This window comes from Hyaena hyaena, unplaced genomic scaffold, assembly GCF_003009895.1.
Source record: "Hyaena hyaena isolate Hyena2069 unplaced genomic scaffold, ASM300989v1 scaffold_1315, whole genome shotgun sequence".
Lineage (NCBI taxonomy): Eukaryota > Metazoa > Chordata > Mammalia > Carnivora > Hyaenidae > Hyaena > Hyaena hyaena.
The window spans coordinates 362,209-373,184 of NW_024081948.1; positions in this window are offsets into that span (position 1 = coordinate 362,209).

Consider the following 10,976-nt stretch of genomic DNA (forward strand, 5'->3'; position numbering starts at 1 on the left):
GTCCTAAAATGTTAAATGTTGGTATGAATGTTAACATTTGGAAAATACAGGATTATGCAATGTTAGCTTGAATTTAGTAGGCTATGAAGTCCATTGGGGGAACATTCCTAACATGTTGATTTTATATTTTTATATTAATTACTTAATTCCTTCAAGAAACACCCTGAAGTTAGTATTATTATATCTATAAGGTGTTCCAAGGAGATGGGGGACAGAGTTTGAGACAAAAAAAAAAAAAAAAAAAATTGGAGGCAGGGGAGATTAACAGTAATGGATATACTGACATTCTTTCTCTAATCACAGTTTAAGACTTCATCATCCCATTTTATTGAGGCAGGTTATATAATTATACAATTTATATGCTACACTCTATTGAGCTGAGTCATTAGAATGGTTTTTAGTTTAATATGTCATCTTCTTAAATGGCAGAACTTTAAATGAGACTTCAGATATTTACTTTAGATGATAATGAAAATTTCCAATCTATGCAGTTTGATGGTCATCAGTTACCATTCATAGCTGATAGAATGCCATATTGTCCAACACATATTTCATCAGGAAATGTTGAAAACTAGGTCCAAGGCCAAGATCGCCACTTAGCTACCTCAGATATTCAAGGAAATATTTACTTGCTGACATTTTCCCAGTGTAAAATTTTAGGAATTATTACATTGAATAAAGGTGTTGGCATAAAAATATTTTAAATTTCTTTTCAGGTCATGACTATTATTCAGGCCAACTATGAAGAAAACTTCCTCAGATAATCAGGATCAAACATTGATAAACACTAAAATCTGTATTTGATTTTATAGCAGGAAACTATCAGGCACAGCTTGCAAAATCCTCTTGGCCCAACTCTTGTACCGGCCACTGTTGCACCAAAGCAGTGCCACAGAGTCTCAGATCAGTCTAGCACAAAGACAGCTCTTAATTATTGCAAAATAAATCTTTGTTCCTGATCCGAGGTTCCTATGACTCCGGGGTCTGGGGCCCCAGGAGAATCGCCTCAGCACTCTGTTATATAATCCAAATGGCTGGGGCTTAAGTTCAAGGAGCCACTTTTATTCAAAGGAGGACTGAAGCCAAGGGATAAGTGCTTTCCATTTTTGCCTCCTAGGCCAACTGTGCTGAAATACATCTTGCAAGTCGTCTCAGACGGCCTCGTCACATCAAGAACCAGTCTCGTGTGGCAGCTACAAAATGGGCAACATACCCTTCTGTCCTGCCTTTCTCCATTCTGTTTTCACTTCCCTATATTTGTCCCTGATGTTTCTTTGTATCCTTTTCTGAGTATACTATCAGTACACAGCCTTTTGTCCGGAGCTCAGCTTTTAGTGAAAAAGAGACAGAGATAAATACATAACTAAGAAAAAGTTTACGTTCAATGATATCCTTACAAGCTTTTTCACTCTTATATATTTGCTTTTATATGAAAGAAATGAGAATATTATATCAGCCAAAAAGGCTTTCAGCTCTCCCATTAAGGGTTATACAATGACTAGAGCTGTACCTCTGGAATTTCCAGGCTGTGTCATTTTGTTGCTCAGTTGTTGCGTTTTCCTGGGTGTGACTCCCCTTTGAGAGCTCATCAGATAAACCATCAAAGAAATCTTGTGGATGTCATGAAAAAGCCTTTCTTTCATTACCAGATTTAAACCTTCTCACTTTCAGAACTATTTATAAATAGTGGAGAGCAGTGGCTGTAATCAATAGAGCTCTCAATCAAGCTATGAAATAACACCATATCATCAGACAGATGTAATGGAATTGAGAAGGGTCTGAAAAAGGCAGCCAGAATGATAAAGGGGATGAAGTGGCTTTCCTATGAGTTTAAACTACATCATCTGATCATAATGTGACTTAGATTTAACTTTTTCTAGAGTCAGAAGTCTATGTAAAGTCACAGAGTTATCAAGAGGACAGTATGTTCTCCAACTTTCATGACATTAGAACATGCTTCAAGTACTAAATTATGCATTTTGAAGACACATTATTAATAGTGCCCCTTAAGACTATGATTTTTGGAGTTATTATTATCCCATGAAGAGTTATGTATAGAAAATACTGATAGGATCACAAAAAAACTATGAATGATAAATACTCCTAAGTGGACACTAGGAGAATCTGGCATATTGAAGGCCATAACTTTGACCATTGAAGGTCATTTTCATGGCAGACAGAACACCTTTATATATGTTTCTGGAAGAGAATGAATTTGAGAATACTGTTTTGAATTGGTAGGCATACTCTGACACAGAAAAATATGTATTAAATATTTAGTTTATTTCTTTATAAACACAGTCAAAGATCATGAAGTTATTTATTAAATTCTCTCTTTATATTTCTACTTCCAGAATCAGGACTTTCACTGATTTTATCTAGAAGAAGTCAGAATTGTCCAAAGAGAAGTAATTCCCTCTTGTGTTTTAAATCCCATAGACCTATAGGCTTTTAAATTCAAGCATAATTGTTGAAACATGATGAACTATGAAGCAGGAAAGACAAGACCTTAGCTAATTTTTACATAGTCTTTTTAGCTACTGAATCTTGAGTGTTTGGTAAATCTAATTATCACTTGCTGAGATCAGCTATATATCCTTTTAAGATGAATCAGATAATGTTTATACCTATACTTCACTAATATTTTCAAGACAATTTTAGGAAAGATAAATGGACACACTTAATGAGGTACTCTAATAGCAATTGCAAATGATTTCTTAAATGGAAAGGGCACATGTAAAGAGAATACTTCATTTTTATTGTGATCAGCTCTAACATTTTGTAAATTCAATTCTTATTTATGGCTTGTACATATAATACATTCACATGTTCTTATCTCTGGAAACAACCATTGTTAACATCTTCTTGTACATCTTTCAGATATATTTTATACATGCACAACAAACTATGTTTGCCTTGTTTGTGAGTGGTTCTTGTAATAATTTAAAGACACAATTTTGGCTCAATGGCAACTTTTGAAATATAAATATACAAGACTTTCCTATCTTTGATATAGTTTACTCATTATCCCAAGCAGCAAGAAATAATAGTATGTATAATTTTCTCCCCTTCTTTTTGCCACCAAATTTTATCAACTTGTTTTTTGTTCATAATGTTGACATTGGCAATAGCAGAATCCAAGAAAGTTTAAGCTACTTAATTCAACATGGGTTCATTTCTCACACACATAAAGATTGATAGGAGTTGGGAAGCCTCCTTCCATCTGGTAGTGGCACCATCTGGAACACGTGGCCTCCAAGGACACCATGGCAGCACAATACAATGACGGAAAAGACACTCGCGTGTAAGGGCCCCAGCTCAGAAGTGACACATGCTACTTCTGCTTACTGTCTTTTCTGCTCATGAGTCTCAAAATTAACTGCAAGGCAGGCTGGGAAAAGCAGAGGAGAACAGGGAATATTTGATGGATACAAACTGTCTCTGCAACATGTTTACTATGTTAAATATACTTAACACTTTATTGTTTAATGTAGCAACGTTAAACAACATTATTTGGGGCTTCTGGGTGCTCTGTGGGTAAGTGTCTGACTGAGGCTCAGGTCATGGTTTTGAAAGTTAATGAGTTCTAGTACTCTGTTGGGCTCTGTGCTGACAGCTCAGAGCCTGAAGCCTGCTTTAGGTTCTGGGTGTCTCTCTCTCTCTCTCTGCCCCTCCCCTACCCACACTCTGTGTCTCTCTCAAAAATAAGCAAACATTAAATCAGTTTAGAAATAAATAAACATATACACATTAAGAATTAAAAAAGCAAATAAACAGCATCATTTGATCAGAAAATAAAATGTACAGCACTTAAATGCACTATGAATGATCATCACCCATCAACCCTACATGTAACCCCCACAGACCAGGAAATAAGGCATTATTAGCTTTCCAGAAGTCCTTGGCACTCACTATCAATCCCTACTCCCTCTGCTCCTAAACACACCAATATTTTAATATCAAGTGCTTATTTGGTCACTTACGTAAACTGATTACCCAGTTTGAATATTTTTGCATGTGACTTTTTTATTTTCTACATTATGTACGTGAGGTTTATCCATATGGTTAGATCAAGCAAATGGATCATAGATAACAAAACCCTTATCACGCATAGTGCAAACATAACATAGGATTTAATGTGGGAAAGCTTACAAGTAGAGAAGCGGTATCCATAGCACATGCAGGCAGGGAATATATGTTTTATGCGTACTGTGGCCAAACAGGAGCAGATGGGGTCCTGACTGGCCAGCAGGCTGGGCATGCAGCCAACACACCACAAGAAAGAATGAGAGAGGTGCCCTCACGCTACCTTGTATTTTACTAGGTGAGCCTAAAATGCAGTAGGAAACACCAAGCCTCCCTAAGTAGTAAAAGATATATAGAGGGCCCTCAGGCCCAGGATCACCAGGAGGCACTGTACATATGAAGAGGGACGGTTGGTCTGCCTCCAAAGGGCCATTGGAGGGAACAGTCCCAAATGTCAGAAATGTTGAAATTGTTCTTGCTTCTCTCGACTTAGTCCAGCTAAGCCAACTCTGCTAAGCTACCATAAGGGGGAAGCAAATGAGCCTTAAGGCCATCCAGATTTATCTCTCATTATGTTGCACACAGATGAGTTCATTTACTTTAATTATTATATAGTATTCAGTTGTATTAACATTCTATGCTGTATTTCCTTATTCTGTTCTTAATGGGCACTTTGCTAGTTTCCAGATTTGGCCTATTCAGAAGCTGATCTGAGTTTTCCTATACATGTCTCTTGGTACACATAGGCACCTATCTCTTAGATGTAAATCTATTAGGGGGATTTCTGGGTTCTAAGAGATGTGTTTGTACACCAATAGAGAATGCATACAATTTGGGGGTAAAAATAAATGGGAAAAAGGGTATCTACTAATTCGTTTGTATATCCTAATTTTATATTACTCAGAGTAATAAATAAAAGGATATTAACATAGAAAATGCTTATTTAAATATATTTTAAAAGTTGTTGCTACATGAAAAAAAATGTTTTTAGCATTCATACTCACACTTGCCAAGTGTCAAATTTCCTCTTCTACTACATTGTCACCATCAGTGGGTATTTTAAGATTTCTGCGTTATCTACTCTCCTAAGGGCATAAAGGTGGTTATTGTGGTTTTAGGTTCCATTTTCCTGATTAGCAAAAATTTTGAATACCTTTTCATATGTATTTCATTTTGCACATATATTTTTAAGTATCTTGCCATTTTTTTCCCTTGGATTGCTAGTATTATTCTTACATATTTATAGGAGTAACTTACATATTTGGGATAAGAGTCTGTTGACCACATGTATTGTAAATATCTATTTTCACGTGTAGCTTGTCTTTTTACTGTTTTAGTGGGAGGGTATGTTATTAGCTGCATCCTAATTTTTTAAATATTTATTTATTTATATTGGGAGAGAGTGAGAATTCTAGAGCAGGGGAGGGGCAGAGAGACAGAGAGAGAAAGAATCCCAAGCAGGCTATGCACTCTCAGCACAGAGCCAGACATGGGGCTCAGTCTTACAACCCAGGAACTCATGACCTGAATGTAAATAAAGAATTGAATGCTTCACCTACTGAGTCACCCAAGTGCCCCAGCGACGTTCTGATTTTTAATTGTTATGACTTCCTGTAGAGCTGAGCCTTTTATTATTGTGAAAATGTTTGAATTTTAGAACATCTCAGCTCCCTTTTCCTTCTCCTGATTCATGATCATGGCCATCATGTATTTTGATAAACTATAAACCAATGAATAAGATGTTAATATCATTTATGACAAGCAGCAGAATTCATATTTGCTTATATATTTAGAATTTCCCTCATCCTTAATTCCTTGATGCGTCACTGAACTTGCTGCTGGGAATCTCACCCTGCCCACCTCAAAATGAATAAACAAATTTTTTTCTGCCTGAATAAGAACTTTTCATATTTTCATTGGGACAAGACCACTGGTGACAAATTCTGTTTTCTTATTGTTTGAAAATATCATTTCACAATAATTCTTGGTGAATACTCTCACTGATTACAGAAGTCTAGGTTGCTATTTGTTAATTTTCCATTCACTTTTAAAATGGAAGATATTCTTTCTGCCATTGTTTTCTGGATTCTTTTGTTTTATTGTTGTTGAGAATAAACTATCACTCTTCACTATTCCTTTGAGTGCCATTTACTCTTTTATCTGTAATTTTAATTTTTTTTTCTCTTTTTCAATTCTTTATCTAAATGTTTCAGATTTATCTAGGTGTTCCTTCTTATCTATCTTGATTAGAGTTGGAGGACTTTTTGAATATGTGGCTTAAAATCTTTCAGCAGTTTGAAAATTTCTCTCATTATATATTTTTTAAGGTTTATTTACTTATTTTGAGGGCTGCCTGGGTGGCTCAGTCGGTAGACTGTCTGATTTCAGCTCAGGTCATGATCTCACCGCTCATGAGTTCCAGCCCCATGTTAGCCTCTGTGCTGACAGCTCAGAGCCTGGAGCCTGCCTGGGATTCTGTGTCTCCCTCTCTCTCGGCCCCTCCACTGCTAGTGCTCTGTCTCTCAGAAATAAATAAACATTAAAAAATTATTAATTTAATTTGAGAGAAAAAGAGAGAGAGAGAGAGAGAGAGGACACACTCATGTGAGCAGGGGAGGGGCAGAAAGAGAGTGAGACAGGGAATCCCCAGCAGGCTTTGCTTTGCACCATCAGAGTGGAGCCCTGCGTTGTGTCCACAAACATTGAACTCACAAATCTTGAGACCATGACTTGAGTTGAAACCAAACCAAGAGTTGGAAGTTTAACTGACTGAGCTACCCAGGTGACCCTCAGTCAACATATTTTTGAATACAGCTTCTGTCACATGTTCTCTCTTCACCTGGGATTTTCTAGCTCTGTATTCCGTACATCTCACCCTCTTTTCTAAACCTCATGTCCTTTTTTGTACATATTCTAGGTATTTTGTTCTAACATACCTTCTCCTTCACTAATTCCGTTTTCAACAGCTTCTTATCTATGGTTGACCAAATTTACCTTAGTTCTTACTTTGTTTATTGATTTTCAAAGCCAGAATTTATTTTTAAAAATTTTTTTATGTATTATATTTGAGAGGAAAGAGACAGAGTGCAAGCGAGAAAGGCACAGAGAGAGAGAGGGAGACAGAATCTGAAGCAGGTTCCAGGCTCTGAGCTGTCAGCACAGAGCATGATATGGGGTTCGAACTCATGAGCTGTGAGGTCCTGACTTGAACTGAAGTCAGACACTTAACTAACTGAGCCATCCAGGTGCCCCAAAGGCAAGAATTTCTATTTATTTTTATGTCTATCTATCTATCTATCTATCTATCTATCTATCTATCTATCTATCCATCCACCCATCTATTCAATATCTCTGTCTTCTGACAAAGACCTAAGTCTTGACTTTTATTAGTTCTGTTCTATTTGGAATTATTAATTTAAAAATCTGTGTGCTCTCTCTGTTATCTGTTTTATCTATGTTTCTGTTTCTAATTTTGTTTGTTTTTCTCTTGGTTTCTTGTTTAGTCTCTTTGGTCTCTTTGTGTGCTTGTTTTTTTTTTATTTTAATTGTATGTCAAGTGTTGCAGATGAAAAAAATGTGTATAAATGTTAGGGCCTAGGATGATTTTATCTCACATCAGAGTGACTGTGTTTAGCTATAATTCTAGTTCAATTTCTGGTCTATTTCTGCATCATTCTTTCTTTAAGAGTGCAGTGGTTTGAGATCATAGCTCAGTCTGTGGAGCTCATCAAAGCTCCTAATTTTTGTCACATTATTTTGAAAGAACCAGTAGTGAACCTATGGAATAAAAAGCCCTATATTTTGGATAGAGCTCTCTGTGTTTCTTTTTGTTGTCTTCTCTGTTGTTGGCCCCAGACTTATTCCTCATTGCCTTGATATCTGTCAGATCTGTTAATAATACACATATCATACATTCTAAGTTTATATACATTATATATGCCATATACACATATATATAGATCTTATATATATATGTACACATGTACATATATATATTATATATACATATATATAATATATTCAATGTTTTCTAGTGTTTTCAGCAGGAGGCTTGGTTTCAAGTTCTTAATTTTTTAAAAAATGGATTTATTTCTGAGAGAGAGAAAGAGACAGCGTGGGCAGGGGAGGGTCAGAGAGAGGGGGAGACACAGAATCTGAAGCAGGCTCCAGGCTCTGAGCTGTCAGCACAGAGCCTAACATGGGGCTCAACCCCACAAACTGTGAGATCATGACCTGAGTTGAAGTCAGACGCTTCACCAACTGAACCACCCAGGAGCAACTCTTTCTTTTTTTAATAACCATTTATTTTTGAGAGAGAGAGAGAGAGAAAGAGAAAGAGAAAGAAAGAGAAAAAGAAAGAGCATGCAAGTGGGAGAGTGGCAGAGAAAGAGGTAGACACAGAATTTGAAGCCAGCTCCAGGTTCTGAGCTGTCAGTGCAGAGCCTCATGTGGGACTCGAACCCATGGACTGTGAGATCATGACCTGAGCTGGGCTCAGACGCTCAACTGAGTGAGCAACCCAGGCTCAGCAACACAACCGATTTTCATATACCGTCTTTGTCATTAAACTTGCTAAATGAATTGAGTAATTTCAATAATTTATCAGCATGTTCTTCAGATTATATAACTATACAATCATATATCTGTAGTGATGTAACTTATAGAATTTTAAAAAATTTCTTCCTTGTCAATTTTTTTAAACTTTTGTTTCTTTCCATAGTAGTATTGGCTTGCAAATGCGGTAAAATTCTTTTATAATTCTACTGCAAAGGAAAAAATTCAATATTTGTCTATTTTATTCATCTGATAATATCTAGAAACAGACAAAATATTCCAAGTTCATATCTTAAGTGTATTTAATATTTTTAAAATGTTATAAGTATAAGCAATCATAAATAGTAGAGCCAGACTTCAAGGCTAGGGGCAGTGAAGAACTTTAGCCACATTTAGGTCTGATGCGGCAATAAGGGGACTCATATGTGAATTCAGAGATTGTCGTTTTAAGAGAAAAGCTTGTCTAACAGGAGCAGTCGGCTTTGGTATATGACACACATGATGCCACATGGTACATATTGTTGGGAAAAGGCATTGAGGTAGCAGAACAGGTACTGTGCGTGTATTAAATACCTTTCTGTGCAATTTACAAGTACATCCTGGGCAAGCTTTGGTTGGATACCATATGTATCATTTCAGTTCTACAATGGGATAATGGTGTTTGTGTCAATTTTATGGTTTGGTGGATCAATAACTTCCATTAAGGGTTCCCATTTAGTGTCCCTCAGTCAGATATTTCTGTTGTTCTGAGAGCCTAGGAGCAAATTGGAAGCCGGTTTTCCAATAAAAAATATGTGTTATGGTAAGTGAACATGGCAGAAAAACAGGATTCTGGATGCTTTCCATGGATTCTCGTTTGCAGGGCTTGACAAAGCTGACACAGAATATCCTTGTCAGCAACAAACATGTCGGAACATATTGGGTCTATTATATCGCATAGAACATCTGGTAGAATAATTAGCACTGAAGCTAAAAAAGATGAAAACAATTTCTTTTTCCATACACCTTTTAAACCTGACAGCTTTACAGGGTATTCCAAATGTGATATATATTTCCATCGGAATCCAAAAAAGGACTCTTTGTCATGGTGGGCAGTACAAGATACATCAACTTGTCTCTCACTTTAGAATACGCAACATACTACAAACCAATGGAGACTTGGCAACTTAAAATAATGTGTCAAGTCGCTGTCATTCCCTGGGGATTATCTTTGATCCTCTGTCAGACATGTATTTTAGAAGGGCTGTTAAAATGTTTTCTACTTCCGGTTCAGGAATTAGCATAATTCATCAATGAAATAGACTTGCATCATTTTTCATGGAATGTCATGATAATCAAGATCCCTTTGGACTCTATTTTCCAGGGGAGCAGACATGACATAACTTTGAGGCAAATATAAAGGCATACAATTGTCCTTACTCTGTGAAAACAGGCACTTCAGATTTTCTTTGCTAATAGTGATTAATAAAAAATAGATTGATAACTTGATAACTGCATTCCAGATGCCAAAATATGTTTTGATTTATTCTAGTAAATACACCACCTATGTAACTGCAGGTTAAAATGGTATCACCAAATGAAGTTGTTTTAATGATTATCAAATAGATTATCAATATACTTCCTCCACTATGTCTCTTTGCTTTAGCAAAACAGTCATGTTAAATAGGTATTTAGTAGTACTGCCCACTCTTGCAATGTTTGAAAATTTCATGAAAGCACTAAATTCTGCAATCATCCCCTTGGATGCAGAATTGCTTGTGTTTAGTATCTTGGTTGAGGGGGGCATTTCTTTGGGCTTTCGTTATCCTTTTCTACCATTCCTGGGGTCAGGGAATTGATCCAGGAATTCTCCAGTGACTAAGTATATTCTGTGCACGGACAATTACCATCAGGTATATTTGTGGTATCAGAACAGAGGACCTTACCCCACTTCTGTCCCCCCTCACCCACCATTTCATTTTGTTATTCTAGGAATGCTCTGTGAATGATACCAAAGAGCATATCACTCATAGGTATTGGCTTTTTCTTTCTTTCTTTTTTTTTTTTAAATGTTTTATTTATTTCTAGGAGAGAGAGAGAGAGCGTGAGCAGGGGAGGGTCAGAGAGAGAGGGAGTCACAGACTGAAACAGGCTCCAGGCTCTGAGCTGGCAGTCAGCACAGGGCCCGACGCGGGGCTCGAACCCACGAACCGCGAGATCATGACCTGAGCGAAAGTCAGACGCTTAACCGACTAAGCCACCCAGGCGCCCCGGTATTGGCTTTTTCAACTCAGAATAATTCTCTGGGGATTCCTTCAGGTTGGTGCTTTTATCACAAGTCAGTTCCTTTTTTTTTTTTTTTTAATTGCTGAATAGTGTTCTGTGGTATGGATGTCCCATAGGTTTTGTTTTTTAAC